The sequence below is a fragment of the Saccopteryx leptura genome, chromosome 3 (genome assembly GCF_036850995.1).
Source record: "Saccopteryx leptura isolate mSacLep1 chromosome 3, mSacLep1_pri_phased_curated, whole genome shotgun sequence".
In the NCBI taxonomy this organism is placed as follows: domain Eukaryota; kingdom Metazoa; phylum Chordata; class Mammalia; order Chiroptera; family Emballonuridae; genus Saccopteryx; species Saccopteryx leptura.
In genome coordinates, this window is record NC_089505.1 from 11,253,132 (window position 1) to 11,275,005 (window position 21,874).

The 21,874-nt window shown below is 43.5% G+C and overlaps 1 non-coding gene across 1 annotated transcript; it reads left to right on the plus strand.

Annotated features, from left to right (window-relative positions):
- Window positions 1–5,963: 5,963 nt before the first annotated feature.
- TRNAV-GAC (transfer RNA valine (anticodon GAC)) lies at window positions 5,964–6,039 on the plus strand. Its single transcript has one exon. It is a non-coding gene; the product is annotated as a tRNA-Val (tRNA).
- Window positions 6,040–21,874: the final 15,835 nt, after the last annotated feature.

Sequence of the window (21,874 nt, forward strand, 5' to 3'; positions counted from 1 at the left end):
TAAGTCTAGATCAGAGGTCAGAAAAATTTTTCTGTGAAGGACCAGATAATAATTACTTTAGGCTTTTCAGGCTACACAGGCTTTGCTTTAACTACTTAACTTCATTGTTGTAGAGAGAGCAGCAAAAGCAGCCATTGGCAAGGCATAACTGAATGGCATGGTGTGTTTAAATAAAACTTTATTTATAAAAACACATGATGAGTTAGATTTAACTTATGGGCCACAGTTTTCTGACTCCTGGTCTAGAACAATACATCAAGCCCTGATCTTAGGGGTTGCCAATATCTGTGGTGTGCATACTCACAGAAGGGCTAATGTGAAGCTACCAACACGACCTCACTGCACTCTGAGTTGACAAGAGATGTGCAATTGTCCCCAGGATGGTATTTGCACTATCAGGTATCAGTAAGGTAACTGATACAGAACATAGATTTATAGTAAAATGTAGTCAAATACTTAGGAAGTGATGAATATTTATTGCTTTGTTGTATCTAATAGAATTGATTTAATTGTAAGTTTATATGGCTTAACTTTAAAATAATGACTGTGCTTAAGAACTGGCTCACGAAATTCCTGAGAATGCCACGATTAGCTTTTGTAAGCCAGTATGTCGGCCCCTCCAGGGCCCTGGCTGCTTTCTCCCATCCTGGGATCATACAGGACGCAGAGGGCAGAGAGGGGTTCTACCCGTCTTCTACCCAGCAGTGCCAAGGAGACGTCCTGCCCAGGCTGGTGGTCCTGCTCTCCTTGTGAGCAGAGGAGGGTCGCGGTCTTCCCCAGCTCTCCGGGTGACAGCCCTCACTGCCCAGTCTCTCCGGGACCTATGCACAACCTCTCTAGAATTGTGCATAGACCCTGGCCCCTAATAGAACTCACCCTTCTTGATCATCTCCATTTCCCCCTCAGCTGGAGCTCCTCTCCATCCCCCAGGTAGAACCACCTCTGTCTCCAGCAGCACAACCCGGAGAAACCTCTCCTCTTAACCTCTGTTGGCAAATGAAAGCCTGGGGCCGGGGAGCTCATTCCCAGGTGCCTGGTTGATGGTTCCTTCTTTCTCTCAAACAGGCTGGATGGTAAAGTCCCTCTGGCCTCCCCTCCCCCATGTCTGGGCACAGGGGAAAGAGAAGGAAAAAATCACACCCCTCATTCTTCTGAGATTCCTCCTGCAATGAGAGTCACATAGGAATTACTCATTTAAAGAATTATCTGGCTACCTGTTTCTCTCGTTTAGAGCAATACTAGCTATTGATGAACAAATGTTAGCTAGCATTGTTAATACACAGAACAAGCTGGCTAGGTAGGTTTTATAATTTCACAGTGAAATGAAGAGAAAAACTAGGTCAAAATAAAGGAAACATTGGCTTCACTCCCAATAAATCTAATTAAAAAAAGCCACCTAACAAAATTAGGTCATTTAGGCCCAAATATGTATCAATGATGATAAAGCACGAGCCTATATAGAATTTAAGAAAGTCAGAAACCTGTTAGGGAGGTGCCGCCTACTGGTGTCGCTGGCCTTTAAATCTGGAGTACATGGCAACATGAGGTCTTTGATTAAACTGGTAGGTACCCAGGCACTTCTCATATTTTGTTCCTGTTTCTTAATGTATGTATCAACGTTTGGGCCAAGCGAAGGCAGATACTAGTCTGCATCTGTCCCAAGTATCCCAGGGGGGCGGAGTTTTTCTTACTCTGTTCCGAGGTGTACTCACAGATAATTATTATTGCCCTGCTAAAGGTATGCAACGACACAGCGCTGCTCCTGACCCTGAACACCTGTGTCCCTGAGGCAGTGCACACGCCTGGGGGATGTTAGGTCTAATGCGCAGGGCGCCCCGCTGCTAGTCTTTACGCCTCACCTTGACGTTTCATTCTCCCCAATCAGAGACGTGCAACGCTTGCCTCTTTCTTATCTGGACTCTGTTTTGGTCTCCTAACTTAAGTTGACTTCTGTCTTCCTCCAATCCATTTCTGTTAAGAATAGTTTATTTATTTATTTATTTATTTATTTATTTATTTATTTATTTATTTATTTATAGAGCAGTTTTTGGCTCACAGAAGAATTGAGTGGAAACAGTCCCGCGTTCGTGTATACCTGCCCCCACTGTGTTCCCATGATCACATCTTGCATTAATGTGGTACGTTTCTTACAACTGATGAACCTACATGGATACCCTTTTTTTTTTTTTATTAATTGGTGTAATTTGGTTCCCTCGTACAGGTCTGTGGCTTTTGACCACAGTAGAATATCACACATTCACCGTGACAGAACCGGACAGAACGGTTTCTCCCGTGCTCCCCGCCCCGGGCTCCGCCCCTTCCTTTTGCCGACCCTGGCAACCACTGACCTTTTTACTGTTTCTAAACTTTTGCTTCCTTCTTCCCTTTTCTAATTCTATATATTTTTCTTTTCTTTTCTTTTTTTTTTGCTTGTTATTCTTGTTAATTGGATGGGCCACTTGGTCCTCTTTTCCTCTCTGCATTCCAAACTCCAGTGTTCCAAGAACTGGTTTCACTATTACACATTTTATACATAAGCCAGAGAGTTCTATATTAAAGGAAAGTGCTTAAATCCTTTCTAATCTCATGTGGTTTCCTCCGCCGTTCGGGAAACTTTTTCCTGGAGTCGCTACCCACAATTTCAATTAGGTCTAATAAAGCTCGTCCACGTTGGGAGGCAGATCGGGAGCCAGCCTGTTCTTTAAGCCCATTTTCTCCTTTAATTACTTTGGGTCGAGTGTTTCCAGTGCCTAAATCACGTGCCCACTTCCCATAAACGGGGCCCTTTGGACTATACCCCCTCTCTTTGGGGTTCCCAAGCTATTATTTGCTGGACTGCCACTTTAGTTAATGGACAGCATCTTGCTAAGATACTGGAGTTGATGGCTTATTCCTTGCCCATCTGCCTAAAGTGAGCTATACTTAAAGGACAGGGCAGTCTGTAAGTGTGATTAAGTCATATGTAACTAGCAGTAATCCCTCTATCTTGGGCTGTTAGAGCTGGCCCAATGTAAAGCCCTGATTGGAGTTCCTTAGGTAAATTCGTTGTCTTGAGAGTCGCCGCATAGAGAGAACCGTTCTGTGAAGCAGTATGCCATGTTTAATTTTAATATTAGCCTATGAGATTAGTAGAGATGAAATTTACCTCGGGAAACAGACTGACAAAGGTCACCCTATGAGGGAAAGATCGGGACGTTGCTCACATTTCACACAGGAGAGAATTCCTCCTTTCCTCCTCTTTTCCTTCCTCTCTCTGCCTTCAGCTCCCAAGTTCTCTCTTAAGCTCTCAAGAGGCTGGGCTGGGGGGTCTGTGACCACATCGGAAAGGCAGGAGGGCAGCAGAGGGACCGGATAGTTGGTGGCAGTTCTCACGGAGAGACCTCCCGGGGCCGGGCTCATTGTAAAGGAACAGCTCGTGGAGGGAGTTCAGAAGCCTTGCCCATGACCGTGTCCCTTGGGGACATAGTTTGCCCTCCATTGCCTTGTTCTCAACCAGTGGGGTCTCTCTGGCTCTCATTTAAAAAAAATTATAGTCTGTTTTCTGTATTCCGTGGGAGTCCTGTTGAACTTTAACAAAGCTTTCCAATGGGAGAAGCCCAACTGGCTGGGGCAGCTGGCTTTCCTTGCCCGAGCTCATCCCTGGCTCTGATTTACTCACTTATTTGCCTAGATTTTGTTGGTCTTCAGCTCTACAAGGCACTGAGAACACAATTCCTGGTACCGTCCTGGTGAGTCCATCGCATGAACGTCTTGTGTTCTTCTTCTGATGGGGCAGAGAAAGTTCTGGAATTAGCAGCACGATGCCCCTCCCTGCCCATCTATACACATGGAAGCCAAACCCCACAGGTTATTTACAGAGTTCAGATGGCTTTTCCCCCTCTCCGATCAGCTGGGGATGGTCTGCTTTCGGTCCTGGTTGAGGGTGAGTTTACTTAATGGGCCACAGCACGAACCCTTGAGCTGCTCTCATGTCTCTGGGTGGGGCACCTTGGGAAGGGTGATGTCGAAAGTGCTACACGGGTTGGCATTTGAGCTCATTAGATTTTATTTGCTATTTGCAAATTCTTTCCCATATCTAGAAATGCAAGAGAACTGGTTTTACTTTTTGTGCAACGAAACAAAAACAGGGCTGTGACAAAGCCAACTATGTTTAGGCTGAGACTGTTATGTTGCTTCTTCCCATGTAGCACCCCAAATTTTCTCATCCTATTTATACCCCAACTGACAATGTTGGTTGCTTTTGGAGTTTGAGGTACAGTAGATGATTTTTAGCACGTGTCTAGTGTGTCTGCCCAGGGCTGTCATAGGAGAGGAGGATGGGATAGAATCTCACGCAGGTCCAGCAATGTGCCAGGCTCTGGGCTGTGCCTGTGTCTGGCGTTTCTTTACTTTAATGTTACTTAACATGGACAGTGGTTAAACATGGATGCTAATAATGTTGGCATCTGCCTAGAGGGAGGCGGGTGGCCGGGTGGGAGAAGAGAAGCCCAGTCTAGTCCCTGTGCCTCCGGCCTTCTTGCCCCCTCTGCTGTGGCCAAGTGGCCTTCCCCGGCAGCTTGAGCTCTGGCTCTGAAATCTATGCTGAGCCCTGGTTTAAGCACTTAGATAAGTCACCCTCAGATCAAGTGTCATTTACTACTTATTATTCTCTAATCCTCTACCGGCGTTCTCGGACCTAGGCCTCTGCCCTGGTCCTGTAATCGACCGTGATGCCAGGCCCAGTACCAGGGACCGGGACCTCGCCATGACCCATGGAGCGACACATCCTCCCAGTACCAGGCCTCCAAGCCTGACCTGGCTTTGGCCAGCCTTCCTTCTGCCCCTGGAAGTGAGCCTTCCTCCACTTGCCTTCTCTCAGAGTCTTGTCTTCAAGGTGATGATGTTCAACAGACGATGGGTGGAAACTTTGTTGAATGACTGTTTACACACTTCAGGTTAAACACTGACTACGAGCTATTGTGATTCTTTGTTTATGTCTGTCCCCTTCAATGGGCTGTGAACTACTTGAGGAAAGTTCCTGGGCTTTCTCCATCCACCAGTCATATGCCCACCTATCTGTCTCTCATCCCCATTTATTGAGCATCTATCAAGTGGGAGGTACTGTGTTTGATGCTAGGAATCAAGTGATGAGTAAGGGATGATTTTACTCTCCTCTCTGTAGTCTCAGCATCTAGCATGATGCTCTCAACTAGTGGTTGGTCAATAAATGTTGGTTGAATGAATGAATGAACTGATGACTTGTTAGAACTTACTCATGACACAGTGGTCTGGCTTCTTACATGGACTTCCTCTACACGGATGGTCTACAGCAAGGTGAGCTCTCTGGAGCTGGTTCTCCCTGCAGGGCATGCCCAGTTCCTGTCTCTGCCTCTGTGAGCTGATGTATCCAAGGCTAACAGATTCCAGAACTCTAGTTGGATTCAAATTTTGGTTGCAGTTCAACCAGTGGGTTGAAGGCATCCTAGAGAGAATTCCACTCTGGGCTACTGAGTCAGGTCAGCGCGAAGTCCCTCTCCCTCCCGGTTTCCCGTGTCCCAGTGCCGGCTGAGAATCTGAAGTGGGGATGAGTGCTTAGTGAACAGTCCACACTAACTGGTCAATTATTTTTAAACTCAGTGTAGACTAGTGATTCTCAACGTGTGGTTCTAGGAGGACCCCAAACCTCTTTCAAGGGGGTCCACAGGTCCAAACCATTATCAGAACAAATCTAAGGTGTTATTTGCCTGTTCACTTTCAACCTCTTACGGATTTACAGTGGCGCTTCCCAGAGACCACGTGCCCTGTAACGGGCTATAGGTTAAGTGCAGAAGCAGATCTGGGTGTTTGATTCCCTTCCCTTCTGTGAAGCCAGGTGTAGAGAGATCTGCCAAAAGGTGAAATAATACCCTTCTTCTCACGACAGTTTTTTTTTTGTTTGGTTTGGTTGGAATAAGAGTTATTTTTATTAAAAATGAATTTTTTTGGCCCTGGTCAGTTGGCTCAGTGGTAGAGCGTCGGCCTGACGTGCAGAAGTCCTGGGTTCGATTCCCGGCCAGGGCACACAGGGGAAGCCCCCATCTGCTTCTCCACTCCTCCCCCTCCTTCCTCTTTGTCTCTCTCTTCCCCTCCTGCAGCCGAGGCTCCATTGGAGCAAAGATGGCCCGGGCGCTGGGGATGGCTCCTTGGCCTCTGCCCCAGGCGCTAGAGTGGCTCTGGTCGCAACAGAGCGACACCCCGGAGGGGCAGAGCATCACCCCTTGGTGGGCAGAGCGTCGCCTCCTAGTGGGTGTGCCGGGTGGATCCCGGTCGGGCGCATGCGGGAGTCTGTCTGACTGTCTCTCCCCGTTTCCGGCTTCAGAAAAATACAGAAAAAAAAAAATGAATTTTTTTGTTAACATGTAATAGGTTTGTTTATTGCTATTTGCAGATGGACTAAAAATGTCTACATAATAAGCATTTTTTAATGTTGTAAATATTAATAGGCATATCAACAGAGATAAACCACATAAACAAAAGCCTCAGTTAAGTTTTGAAAGTGTAAAGGGGTCTGAGACGAGAATGTTTAATAATTGCTGATGTAGACCGAGGGTTACGTGTTCGGGCTTTGAAATCACAGTGCCTGAGTTTACACCCTTGACCATGTGCGACTCACCGGCTTTGCTAGTTAGTACTGTGCGACCTTGGCCATGTTACTGACCTTCGCTGGGCCTCTGTTATTTAATTGGTAAAATGAGAATAATGACACTCATTATCTAGCTCACAGATTTGTTGAGAAAAATACATACTTTGAATGAGGCCTGCACAGAGTATGGCTTAATTAGTTCTTAATTCATGACAGTGTTTCAAATATAACATATTTATTTTAGAAAACATAGAAAATATGGAAAATTAGTAGGAAAACGTGAAAGTCACACATGCTCCAGCTACTCAGAAATAGCCACGGTTTACCTTCTGGCGTATTCCTTTCCAGTTCACGTGTTTGTATGTCTGCACATTTGGTCTCGATACCAAATTCCGTGTCCTACATTGTGGGCCATATTCCTAGCATCCTGTTATGTGGTCTCATGAAACAAGATTTTTCATGGCTCTGTTACATTGCTTATATTCCATCATAGAGTCAATACATGCCATAATACACTTAACCCCTCTCATTTTAGGTTGGGTTCAATTTTTACTACTATAAATAATGTGTAATTAACACTCCTATACATAAATCTCTGTCCCAGCCATATCTGATTATTTTCTTGGGATAAATTTAAAAAAATATAATTACTGGGCAGAGAAGCTCCTTTATGGACATTGCCAGTTGCTATTTGGAAAGTTTGTGTCTGTTACATTTTTTTCAATAGTTTATGAGCATGCCCCTTTCATGGTATGCCCATTTGCCAATATTTAAAATTATGTTATTTTAAAATTAATTCATTTTTGCCAGTCTGATATGACAAAGTGACATACAGCTTAAAAATTTTGCATGCTAGTTGATTATTAATGAATACAGCTTTACAGCTTTTTGAAATTTGAATTGCTTTCACGCAACGCTAATTTGTCCTATTACTTAATGACATTAACTTTGATCACTTAATGAATGTGGTATCTGCGATGTTTCCCTTATTTTTTAACATTGATTTTTTAAATTGAAGTAGAATTGACATACATTATGTTAGTTTTAGGTGCACAACATGATTTGATATTTGGATATTTTTGTGAAAAGATCACAATAAGTCTAGTTGACATTCATTACTATGCATAGTTATAAAACTATTATTCTTGTGATGATAATTTTAAGATCTACTTTCTTAGAAACTTTCCAATATACAATACAGTATTGTTAACTATTGTCGCCCTGCTGTACATTAGATCTCCAGGACTTATTTATATTATAGCTGGAAGTTTGTATCTTTTGAATCTCTTCACCCATCTTGCTTACCCCTCATGCCTGGCCTCTGATGATCACCAACCTATTCTCTGTATTTATGAGCCAGTGTTTTTTAGCTTTCACATAGAACAGTATTTGTTTTTCTCTGTCTGACTTATTTCACTTAATTTAATACCCTCGGCCCTGGCCGGTTGGCTCAGCGGTAGAGCGTGGGCCTGGCGTGCTGGGGACCCGGGTTCGATTCCCGGGCAGGGCACATAGGAGAAGCGCCCATTTGCTTCTCCACCCCCCCCTCCTTCCTCTCTGTCTCTCTCTTCCCCTCCCGCAGCCGAGGCTCCATTGGAGCAGGGATGGCCCGGGCGCTGGGGATGGCTCCTTGGCCTCTGCCCCAGGCGCTAGAGTGGCTCTGGTTGCGGCAGAGCGACGCCCCGGAGGGGCAGAGCATCGCCCCCTGGTGGGCGTGCCGGGTGGATCCCGGTCGGGCGCATGCGGGAGTCTGTCTGACTGTCTCTCCCCATTTCCAGCTTCAGAAAAATACAAAAAAAAAAAAAAAGAAATTTTAATACTCTCCTGTTTCCATTCATGTTGTTGCAAATGAAAAGATTTCCTTCTTTAAAAAAGTTTTTTCCCATTGATTGAAGGAGAGAGAAAATAAAAAAGAGAAAAAGGAAGGGAGTGAAGAGGGGAGGGAGAGAGAGAGAAAGAAAGAAGAGAGAGAAAGAGAGAGAAGCATCAACTCATCACTCCAGTTGGTTGTTTCATTTAGTTGTGCCTCATTGATTGCTCTCGCATGTGCCTGCCTGGGGATCGAACCAGCTGCCTCTGTGAGCTGGGAGGACACTTTGTCCCCTAAGCCACCTGGCCAGGGCAATTTTCTTCTTCTTTATGGTTGAATAATATTCCTTTGAGAGAGAGAGAGTGTGTGTGTGTGTGTGTGTGTCACTTTTTCTTTATTCATTTGTTCATTGACAGACACTTAGATTGTTTCCAGATCTTGGCTATTGTAAATAATGCTGCAATGAACATGGGGGTGCATATATTTTTTTGAGTTAGTGTTTCTATTTTTTCCAGACAAATACCCAGAAGTGGAATTGCTTGATCATATGGTAGATCTATTTGAGTAGCCTCCATACTAGTTTTCATAGTGGCTGTACCAATTTATATCCTACCAACAGTGCACAAAGGTTCCCTCCCATCCTCACCAACAGTTGTTACTTCTTGTATTTTTTTTTTTTTTTGAGAGAGGCAGAAAGAGACACACACATACAGGAATATTAACGTGCTCCTGGATGTGCCCTGACCGGGGAATCGAACTGGCTACCTCTGCTCCGGGATAACATTCCAGCCAACTGAGCTATCCGTCCTAGGTCTTATTGATTGAATTTTAGAGAAGGGGAAAGGGGAGGAGGAAGGGAAGCAATCATTTGTTGTTCCACTCAGTCCTGTATTCACCGGTTGCTTCCTGTGTGTGCCCTGACCGGGGATCGAAACTACAACCTTGTTTCTGGACGACACTCTTAACGAACTGAGTTAACTGGCCAAGGGCCCATCTTGTATTTTTGAAAACAACTGTTTTAATAGGTGTATTAGAACACCTATTAGAAATTATGAAATCTTTTGATATAACGTATTGATATTTTTACAATAGAGTCTTAAATGGTGAACTATCCTTGCATTCCCAGAATAAAAGTAAGATCTAGTCAGATCTTACTTCCTCCTGAGGTTCATAGAATTGCTTCATCTTCTAAAGATAAGAGATAAGGGAACTTGATTAGTGTTATAGGTATTGATAGCAAACTACTATAAAGATGCAATTGTTTACAATCTTTCTGAAATCAATGATAAAATTTATTTCAGAAATAACTTTTCAAGTTTGAAAATGGCAATGCAACCTTTTTTTCTGTGCAAAATACTTTATAAACTATATTGCTCATCAATAATGGCCACTAGATCTCCTCTTCTTTTTTAAAAAAATAATGACTTGGATCTCATATACCAGTGATATTCTGAGAGTTGTGATCCTAATTCAATTAATGATTATACTGCATCAAAAATAAATGGCTATTAAGGATTTCATCCTTTTATTGTTTATATTACTCTATGGAAAATAGAGATTATAGTGGTAAAATGTGAGTGATCTATAGACCAGACATGGAATATATTAATGTGGTTCTATAATAATAATTAAACTTAATACTTCAGTTATTAAATATTAATATCCTTTCCGTGTATTGGGTTTCAAGAACATTATTTTTAGCATCATTGACCATGATTACATTTACATGTTCTGAAATAAAAGAATTATAGAACATTACTTGAACAGAAATTTTTTCCTCATTTTATTATTAGAAATGACATATTCTAGCTGCCAGCAGGATCCAACCAATAATTATGAACGCAATTAAAACGATTGAACTCTAAAAGAAGCCTCACATTTTTAAGGAAAACACGGAATTGGGAACACTCCTACAGATGAGCCTTTGGGTTGGGGTAGTTTGGCAGACCAGTTCATTTCCTCAGCTGCTGTGAAGGACAGTGATCTACGTGTTCGCCAAGTCCCGCTATCCCCGTGGGAGTCGGCGACAGCCCTTCCTCCACCACTTGTGAAGCCTCAGCGTCTCCCACAGACACAGTGTACTTGACTTCCTGTGTCTCATCTCTCAGGGGTGAGAAGGTGGTCCTTCAATTCCCCTCATCTCAGCCTGCTCAACGGACACCACCTGCCTGTCAGGTGTTGAGGACAGTTCCTCAAGGTGGCTTCCCTGACTTAGAGCACTGGGCTTTAGTCCTCAGGATGGCGTCTTAGTCGTGGCTCTGTGAACAAGACCAATGCAGAAGTCCGTTTGCTTCCTCCTGGTTCCAGAGGAAACAGAAAAGACAAGTTCTGTGTCTGTGAATGGGAATTACCATGTGTTTTGACTACCTGTCCGTGTAGATGATGCCTATGCCTAATTCAACATTCACAGGTGATTATTTCACACCAGCCAGGGGACAGACACTGTGCTAGACCTTAAAGCTAAAAACATTAGGTGACATTGTTTCCTTTTTTTTTTTTTTAATTTTTCTGAAGTGAGAAGCGGGGAGGCAGAGACAGACTCCTGCATGCGCCCAACTGGGATCCACCTGGCAAGCCCAATATGGGGTGATGCTCTGTCCAACTGGGGCAAACTGCAGCTCATGAGCCGCATGTGGCTTTTTGGCCCCTTGAGTGTGGCTCTTCCACAAAATACCACATGTGGCCTACCTCGATAAGGAATGTACCTGCCTATCTAGTTTAAGTTTAAAAAATTAGACTCTCAAAAGAAATTTCAATCGTTGTACTGTTGATATTTGGCTCTGTTGACTAATAAGTTTGCCAACCACAGATCTGGGGCATTGCTCTGTTACAACCAGAGCAATTCTAGCGTCTGAGGTGGAGGCCATGGAGCCATCCTCAGCGCCTGGGGCCAACTTTGCTCCAGTGGAGCCCTGGCTGTGGGAGGGGAAGATAGATAGAAATAAAGGAGAGGGGGAAGGGTAGAGAAGCAGGTAGGCGCTTCCCCTGTGTGCTGTGGCTGGGAATCGAACCCAGGACTCCCACATGCCTGGCTGATGCTCTACCACTGAGCCAGCTGGCCAGGGCGTGACATTGTTTCTTAAAGCACCCAAAACATTGCTCTGATCTACTTGTGTGCCCAACAAACACTTCTTGAGTGTCTTCTACACAGTTGGAATTTAAGGAAGGGAAGGCTATTTCTTGACCAGTTGGTGAAGCATGGCTGGACTCCTTAGCTTCATGGAGACATGGCCATTAAATGTTAGTGCTATTCTACTATGGCTATGGGACCATTGTCTAAGATGGTAAATGACATGGTTAATGTTTCAGATTCACTTCCTTGGATGAAATGAGGATGAAAATGAATTCCTAGTCAGCTTAGAATCTGGCTCAGCAGAATAGTATGCTTGGTTTTGAAATTAATATAGCAGAAAATATCAAAGTGTGATTATTTATACTAATTGTTCAAAGCTATTAACCTTAAAAGATTATTTTTCTTGTTTTTACATTTTATGTTTATATCTTGGTTATAGCAAAACCAAGATAATCAACACTGAAGGGAAAGCCTAAAGGCTTTGAAGTCACGCAGGGAAGAATCTATTTTTAGATTGTTAACGCATGTTATTTGGTTTTGAATTTTCAATCGGACACAGCTCATTAATATATAGTATAAAAATGACAGGGAGCAGGGAGATGGGGTGGATTGCACTGTAATTCAGCATCTTGTTGGGTTGTTTGAAAGAATCTGCACAACTAGCCTCCATGGCTGGAGCTCCCAGAGATGCCTAATGATCTAACAGAGCATGCGCCACGGTGCACTCGGACTCTAGGCGGGAGCTGACCATTCTCATCAAAGCAGGATTCAAAGCATTCTTTCCCTTTGGCGTAACTGGAAAAATACAGTCAATGGGAAAGGGGCCGGGGCGCTTGCTCAGGTTGGGGAGTGAGATGCAGGTGCAGCAAATGACAGAGCCCCTTCCGGACTTCGGGAGATCGGCAGGGGGACTGCATCCTGCCGCCGGTGCTGGAGGACAGGACAGCGTGGGGGCGTTGAGGCCCCTCTGTGAGCGGGAGCTTGAGGGTCTAACGTGCATTGCCTTACATATACGTCTTGTGGGGGGGTACAATGGAGGGGCCAGCGGAGACCTGATGTCGGGTCCTCTCTCCAGCAATGCAGCCACCGAGGTCAGAGGGCTTGGACTCCTCTGGGGTCCACTGGAGGAACCACTGGAGGCCTCATCACAGTCACGCCCTCCTGGATTTGTCTCTCTGCCAATTCTCTGTGGGGTCCTCCACGCCCCACACGACCACCCTCCGAAGGTGGAGAACAGGCCTCCAGGAACGTGAGCCCTGTCCCTTTCTGCCAGGTGGGTGTAGCGATGAGACTCGTAGCATCCACTGATCACCTTCGGGGGGTGGTTCCCAAACTGGGGCGCGGGGCGGAATAGCAGAGCCCTAGCAATGCAGCCGAGGACATTTTCAGGTGGTGTGGGTGGAGAACAGCTAAGTCCAAGGGTCTTTGAGGGAGAGTTGAGGGTGTGATGAAGATGGTGATGAGAGAGAGAGAGAGAGAGAGAGAGAGAGCAGTGTACTTAGGTCACAGTGGCTGAAGAGTCAGAATGGATGACCCCTGAGCACCAAAATCCTTTAGTGACCATTGCTCAGAAGTGAGATCTGGATGGGCAAAGACTCAATGCCACTTTAAAGGTGAAAGAATCTTCAAATCAATGCTTCAATAGTCGATATATGTATTATTTTAAAGTAACATCATTTAAATTTACACACATGAATAGAAGGAAGGGAAATGACAAGCAAATAACCTTTTATTTTTTCAGTGAAATCTGTGTAGAAATTATGATAGTGTGTTATCATCTAACTGTTTTGAAATATACTTTATGGGTTAAAAGAAGTAAGAGTTTGACTGGAAGTTTTGTCTGGGTTCAGAATCTTCTCATTAAAATAAATTTGTGCAGTTAGAAAACCAGAGAAGCTAAAATATTTCCAGTAGAGTTTATTAAGTTCTGTTTTTTGTCTTTTTTTTTTTTTTTTTAATTCCAGTACTTTACCTGTAAGCATCTTGCATAGTAATTACATTTTTACCCAGGAAACACATATGCCTCTGGGGGACCCCCCAAAAAAACAAAAAACACAACCAAATAACCCTTTGTTTTTCTGGAATGGGTTTAAAAGTCATTCTGCACCTGGGTAGGAGTAGAGGCCTTGGCGGCCCTCCCTGGGGCTCTGGATGACGTAGACAGTCCCAGTGTGGGCCTGTCCCAGGTTCACGGGGAAAGAGAGAGTGAGAAGTTCAGTTTCCCTTTGAAGTTTAATAACCTCCTACAAAGCTCCTGGTAAAACAGAGGAACCTTAAACAGCACTTAACATCCTCCCTTCCCTTCCCCGCTCCCCCCCCCCCCCCCCGAGGGAGGTGAAATCTGAGGACACTGGGTTCTCATGTGAGGCAGTGTCAGCAGCAGTCTCTAGGGAATGTGTGCCAGTGCCCCCCCCGCCCCCCCCCAGGTGGCCAGGGCCAGGACGGCTGGGAGGACCCTGTCAGCCTCCTCTGCTCCTCCTCCGCAGCTGGTCCCCACGTGTAGGACAAAGAAATGCTGGCATCTGGACTCTCGGTCTCCCCCGGGCTGGACGGGGCGGACGGGAGACACTGGCAGTTCTGATGTCTTTCTCTCGGCCCCCCACTGTAGGAGTCCAGGTGGGGGGTGCTCTCTCTGAATTAGCTTAGTTTTTTTCCCCCAAAGGCACATTTTCCAGATGGTATTGGGACAAGTCTGTCTGTAACTGTGTCTTTTCATGACCAGACCTCTTTGGGGAGTGAGTCTGTTTCTAGGGCAGGGTCTGCTGGGGACTTTGGACCAATTTGGAAAATGCCGTCGTGAACAACATTCTCAGATAGGTTGAGGTTGGGGTGATACGTGGGTCCTTTCAAAGGAGAAAAACTTAGCCTTTCAAAGGAGAAAAAGTTGCCTCCTAGTTAGCACCCTATCTGGAATGGGCGCGGCATGTTGTACCTGGTGGCGGGGACGGAGGAGGAGGAAGGTGAACTTTGAGCATGGCAGGCTGTTGTGCATGCATGATCTTATTTAATCTTCCCAACAACCACTGCTCAGCGGGACATCTTAGACTTCTATTTTACCAATGAGAGGACAGAATCAGAGAGGTTAAGCCACTTGTCCAAGTTACAGCTAGCGTGTGCCGGAGTTGGAATTCACCCCCAGTTCTCCGTGTGACTGATGCTCTGTGCTCGTTCCCTTCCCTGGTGCTGGCGCTACAGCCAGTGGCCTGGCCGTCTGCCGCTGGGCAGCTCAGCGTCACAGCTGGATTCGTGTGGGCAGTGGGTTGGGGCCACTCAGGTTCCGCTGCTTCTGCTGTGAGAACGTCTACGTGGCATTCTTTATCCTGAGATTCTTGGAAACAAATCAAGGGAATCAGAATACTAATCTGAGTTAATGTGGAGCAGGTTTCTTTGTGTGTGTGTGTCAGATTATCTTGATTAAATTTGTTAGAGAACATTGGTGAATAAGATTATATAAGTGTCAAGTGTACAAGTCTATGCTATATCACCTGTACACTACACTGCCTGCTCGCCACTCAAAGTCAACTCACCTTCCGTCATCATGAACTGACCCCTTTCCCCTTTATTACCGCAACCCCCTCCCCTGCCCTCTGGTCACCACCGTACTTTGTCTGTGTCTATGAGTTTTCTCTCTTTTTTTTTCCCAACTAATCATTTTTAGAGCTTTTAATATGACCATGCACATTGTGAATCTCTAATAAACAGTATACTATATGCAACATCTTGAAAATTTATCTAAACAAATATTTCTTATTCATAAAGCATCATTTGGGATCAGAGCTGCATGGTGAACACTTTTGAAAAATTATTTTTCTCAATTTTAGTTTTGCATGTTTTGTAACCTTTTATTTTTTATATGGACAGAGGCTAGATTCATTTGATTTTTCTACAAAAAGTAATCAATGATTATATATATATGTATATATATTTAAAATTTTAAACTTATTGTGTTAACATGGATTCAAGTGTCCCACTCTATATAACACCCAACAACTGCTTGTTTTTCTTACTTGTTCATTCATGGCTTTCAGTTTTATATCCCACGTATGAGTGAAATCATGCAGTTCTTAACCTTTTCTGTCTGACCTATTTTGCTTAGCGTGATAGTCTCAAGGTCCATCCATGTTGTCGCAAATAGCAGCATTTCATCTTTTCTGATGGCTGAGTGTTATTTCACTGTGTCTTTAGCAGTGACACCCGAGAGGACAGAGCATGGGGCTTTGGTGTCAGAGCACACGGGTTTGAATCCAATGGCCTGAACTTGGACAAACTACTCATTTTCCGGATTATGTCTCCTGTCGGTAACATGTGGCCTATAGCACTGCTCTGAGGAGTGCTGGTGAAGAGTAAAGGATAATACACATAGGTATATAACGCCGTGCCTTTGTGTGCCATGAAAACTACGTGACGTCAGGTTGTAATTATTGCATATAATTAACTGAATTAATTTCACAGGTCTGGCTTTTTCTAATCCCCGTATCCCTCAGGGTTGGTTTTTGTCTTGCTATTGGTGTCTAAGAGGCCAACTTTTGGTCCCAGATCCTTCATTTTCTCCCTAAGTAGCAACTTTATTCATTGATCATTTATAAGATATAGGAATAACCTAGAAGTGAGTTATATTAAAAAAAAAAAAAAAAAAGAACTTCTAGAAAGAAAAGCCAGTGAGGAAGAGCATTCATTAAAATGCGCAGCCATGTAAACATAAAGAAGTATTATTGCATGGAGCTGTAATTATCTTCCAGTAAGCCTTGCTGTTTTGTAGTCTGGGGATTTTAGGATCTTGGTAGACTGATGCTCCGTCTCTGGTGTAGTCAGCCGTGTGCGTGTAGCAAAGACTTCTCCTTAATGTGTCAATGCTGTGTCTAGAGTGATCCCAGAGTGCACAGTACACTTCTAATGTGGGGTATCTTGCTCTTTTCCCTGTCAGGGGTTTGAAGAACTGATGGGGAACTTACAGAATGTATGTTCTGGTAGGTAACAGACTTTAAAACCATGATTGAACCCGGGCTCAGAAGTCTTACAGGGCCCATTGTCTTGGTCCGTTCGGGCAGCTATAGTAAGGTACCACAGATTGGGAGACTTAAAAACAAACAGAAGTTAATGTCCTACGGTTCTGGAGGCTGGAAGTCTGAGCTAGGAAGCCAGCACGGTCAGCTTCTGGTGAGAACCCTCTTCTGGGTTGCAGACTCCTAACTTCTCCTGTATCCTCACACAGAGCAGAGAGGAAGCAGGCTCTTTCAGGACCTTCAGGAGGGCACTAAGCCCATTCACAGGGGCACCACCCTCATGACTCCTCTCATCCTAATTACCTCTCAAAAGTAACACTTCCTGGTAGTATCACAAGGGAGGGGAGGGCTTCAACATATTATATGAATTTGGGGGGGACGCAGACATTCAGTGCATAGCATCTACCCACTTCCCCTTGTTTCCCTGAGGCTGAGTCTGTTGCCTGTTCCCATTGCACCTGCACTGCTGTCTTCTATAGGCACCATGCCTGGTGCAACCGTCTATGTGGCCTCCCATCCGCTGTGGGAGTGAAGTTGGTGAAGTCTATCCCAGTCAGCTTATCAGGCAAACCCGCTTACGGGACTTCTCTTTGTATAACTGGACCGCCCTTCCTCTGCCCTCCCTCCCACCTGGACTGCCACTCACGTTCTTTGGTTAATACCCCATCCTTTCCGTTTAAAACATTGCACTCAAGACCCCTCCAGGAACCTTCCTAAATTCTTCAGTAACTAACCCTACATGGTTGCAGTCATGCTGATCATTCCAGCAAACACTTAAGAAGGAGGAAGCAGGAAGAAAGAGACAAAATAATAAAACATATTTATTGAGTACCCAATTGCTGGGACTTTTAGGTTCTATTATTACCATTTCTCAAAGCAGAATTGAGTGAGGGTCAGAGAAGTCAGTCCCACAGTGTGTGTGTGTGTGTGTGTGTGTGTGTGTGTGTGTGTGTGTGTGTGTGTGAGAGAGAGAGAGAGAGAGAGAGAGAGAGAGAGAGAGAGAAATCGGGACCTAATTCAAATATTCATATTCTTTACACAGTCATTGTGTTTGTATCTTTTCTCAGAGACTTTTGTTTTCTTTTAAACTTGGTTGTTGTAAAATAAGACACAGATATGGAAATCCACCCCCAACAAATATGTAGTTTAGCGGAGTTTTATCAGGTGAACAAATTCTCTTATAAATGCCATATGAGTCAAGAAATGAAACTTTGCCAGACACTCCTGGGGGAGGGGGGCTCCACGTGCCTTGGCCTCACCACCGCCATGCCCCTCCCAAACTGTCTCTATCCTGACTTCTTTGCAGTCATTTCCTTGTATTTTAAAATGTTTTGTCATTCAACTATGCATCCTAGATAGCATTTATTTGATATGGCTTAAGTTTCATAATTATAGATTGCCCTATGTCCCTTTCATTTCCTTAAAACTTACGTGCTAAGGAGCTGGGCCATCTGAGTTTCCCAGGGGCAATAGTTTTCTGCTTGTGCGCACATGGGGCCATGTTGTCACATGCTTCTGTCCTCCCTACCCCCTGAAAATCTGTAGCTGAGTACAGAGGCTGGATTACACTCAGGTTTGATCTCTTTGACACGACTCTTGGTGGCCTTGCATTTTTCATCAGGAAAAACACACTGCCTGCCTTTCACTTTTTTGTGATGTTAGTAATTGTTGATCTTCAGTGCCTATATTTATTTAATTTATAGGGGTTGCTGGATGGTGGTGTTCTAATTCTACCATTTTGCTTTTATTTATTGGCTGGAATGATTTTATAAGATATTTCACCTCATCTACTATTCGGTTACCCAGAGGTAAAGTTCTGAGAGGTGTCTGATTTTCTTTCTTTTAATTTGCTCAACTTTCAAGATCATGCATTGGTTCTCTGCCTTCTTTAGAAAGTGATCACTTAAAAAAAATCATTATAAACCATTATAAACTGATGGGTTTTAAATATGTTTGTTAGGCTTCAATCCATTGCAATTATAATCCTTATCAAAGTTCAAGCAGGCCTTACTAGACTTCTTGATCTCTGGTATGTCAAAATCTAACAGGTTTATTGTTTTATCTTTACATTTCTTGTTGCACCAACTGTTCCAAAAAACTCTCCCCCTTTTAAAATTAATGGGAAATGACACTTTTAAGATTACAAGCTAGAAACCAGCACTGCTCATTGTTACTGGATTGACCTTTCTTTCTAGTCTTTTCCAGCGGGTAGACCTAGGAAAGAATATACACATGCATATTTTTAAAAAAAGGTCTCATAAGTTCACACTGATACCTCCAATTCAAACTCAGTGTTACAAGAGTTTATACTGAAACTCTCCTACGTTTTGTCTATACCTTCCCTCTGCACAGCAAGAAGGACATGGGGAACGCTGGAATTAGAGTATCCCATAATTACTCATTTGCTTTATCCCACATTACATGTAAAAAAACATCTAGACACGGCAATACTAATAGTAGACCACCAATTTTGATTACTAAAACAGTTAAATGTAATTACTAGCATTAGTTAAAAATAAATTTTTTATTAAAAAAGAAGGAAAACCAGACATTATGTTCTTCCCGATGAAAGAGCATAGCAGCACCTATAGTCGTTCAAAGGAATCAGACCTGAGTCTGCTTGAAGTCTCTGAATGCAGACACTTGCAAGTCCCTGCCAGTTTACAGGAAATACACTATCTTCACTCTCTTCCCATTTCAAAAAGGACTGAGCCATATCTGTACTGCCAGGTCATTTAACTCTTCCATATTATAATCCCTCCCTTTTGATTCTCTTTTAGTCTCAGCTCTCCAATTCATTCTATGTTTAATATTCAGAACAGGTCTTTTTGTTGATGTCTCTGTAGTCATTTGCCTTGTCTGAATCTTTTTCTTTTTAACTCCTTTAGAAGGGCTCATGGGAACAAGATTCCCCAAGTTTTACATGTTGATAAGAGTTTAAGCACTTTTTACTGGAAGGTCAGAATTGCTGGGTATAAAATTTTTGTCTCATATTTTCTTTCTTTGAGTATCTGATATATGACTCTTTATTTTCTTTTGGCACTAGAGTTGTTATTAATAGTCTGATGCAAAGCTAATTTCATTCTTTTATAAATCACATGTACTTTTTGTTCAATGTCCAAATGATTTTTTTCCTTTTTTTATTTAAAAGCCAGGAATTTTATTAGATTATGACTTGGTGTTGGTCATTCTGAGTTGATACTTTCAAGGCTACAGAGAACTCTTACAACCTGTTCTTTCATACCTTTTTAATTTTAATATGAGGACAATATTTTTGAGTTACAGTTTTTCTTATTTGTTCTTCTCTTTTGTTTTGGTCTTTTTCAAGGGCTATTTTTATCCACATGTTAACATTTTCTTTGCTTATCTTCAGCATTTGTCATTTTCTTTCAATTCTTTTACAATCATTTTATAGCTTTTTTATTTATGAATTTTTCTCCTTTTACCTTCTGAAGACACTATGTATTGTATTTATTTACTCTTATAACTAAGTCTTATTTTTAAAATAACGTATTATATATAACTTTTTCTTGACTTTTATTCCCTCCTATTGAATTTTTCTTCTTAAATTTTAATTTATTGATTTTAGTGAGAGAAGAATGGAGGGGGAGAGAGAGAGAGACAAGAACATCAGTCTGTTCCTGTATGTGCCCTGACTGGGGATCCAACCAGCAACCTCTGTGCTTTGGGATGATGCTCTAACTGACAGAGCTATTCAGTCAGGGTGAATAGGTGAACTTTTTTGATTCTAATTTATTGTTCTTTCATTTTTCATATCATTTTCTTAATATCTTTAGTTTGTTTTGAGAGATTATAAGTTTTATATTTTTTTCTTTTGGGGCATGTCTTTCTGGCATGCTTTCATTGTAGGGATATTATTCTGATACATTTTTTTTTTTCTGATAATCACTTTGTATGGGAATTGACCTGTATATTTTTGGCTTCCTCATTTTAATTTTTTTTTTAAATTTAGTTGTTCTGAATTCTTAAAAAAGAGGTTGCGGAGCTTTGCTAACTTTGTGGTGCTCCCTCGCATGCTGTTTTTGCAGAGTGTTAAAAAAACACGTGGCAGCTTGCTCTCTGAGATTCCTTGGCTCTGTTCCCCTCTCCCCTATTCTACTTTTATCCGTCCACTCTCTTTCCTTTGCCCTAATGTCCCTCTCCTGCTCAGTGTTGGATTCCTGACAGCGTCTCCTCATGCAGGACCTTTTCCTGGGGTGGGGGGGAGACTTGTCAGTTCGGAGGGATGGGAGGAGCTGGGTGGTTGGAGCATCTTCAACTCTAGTGACAGATGGAGTGGTCGCTCTCAGCCTCGCCCCCGCACTGTCCAGGGACACCTGCTGGGTTTCTTGGGTTCTCTGCCCACAGCTTTGCCCCTTCTTCCTCCTGCTTTCCCTCTCGCGGGTGCCAGGAACACTCAGGTGTTGGGGCAGCAGCTCCTTGTGCGCCAGCCACGTGTATTTAGGGACACTTAGGGAAAGCTTGTTACCTAGCTTGGTCACAGATGTCCATCTGTTTTGGTTTTGTCATCTACATGCTTTAGTGTGATTCCGGAAGGTTTAAAACTAGGCCGTTGACAGCACAGCCATTCTTCCAGAATTCCTCTGCTAACAACCTGGTATTATAGAAGCTTCGTCTGTGGTACGTGGGATGTTGGGCACGTCAGGCTGGGTTGGCCCAGTGTCCCCCGAGGCTGAAGGGCACCGACGGTGAGAAGCCCACCTGCTTCCTTCTCAACTCTCCTCACCGGGCTGACGCCATGGCAACCATGGACTTGCCTCACAGGGACTGCTTTAGGAGGTGGTAAATCACAAATGGTTAGAACTTTTAAATTCACATTCAAGAGGCTACTGGCCTCTCTTTTCATTTTTTTCACATTCTTCAGAATTAGCAGCAACATCTGCAGCCAGATCCCTAGAATATGCCTTAACACGTCCACTCTTCTCCCTCTAACCCCAGCAGCCTGAGTGTGAGCCAAGATTTAGAGGGAACTTGGCCCCCCTTACCCTGTGGGGTGTGTGTGTGTGTGTGTGTGTGTGTGTGTGTGTGTGTGTCTATAGAACATTTGTTTGGTCTGTGTAAAATGTGCGGGTATAAAAGCACAAAGGCATACGCGTCTGAAATTACCTTAAGTGAAACGAAGTAACTTAATTAGCATACAGGAGCTTCTTATTGTTGAGTGGGAATGTAGCCCTTCCTGCGGGGACTGGTGTTAAACAAGATGATTGATAAATTGTTATATTCGCACAGTGTCGCTCAGTGATATAATCATGCCTTTTGTAAATATTTAGTCAAGAGAGCAATCCAGCTGTTACCCATCGGGTTTCATCCAGTGTCAGCCAATGCTCTGTGCCTCTCATTTATCTCTCGTGCTGTTTAAGCATTGA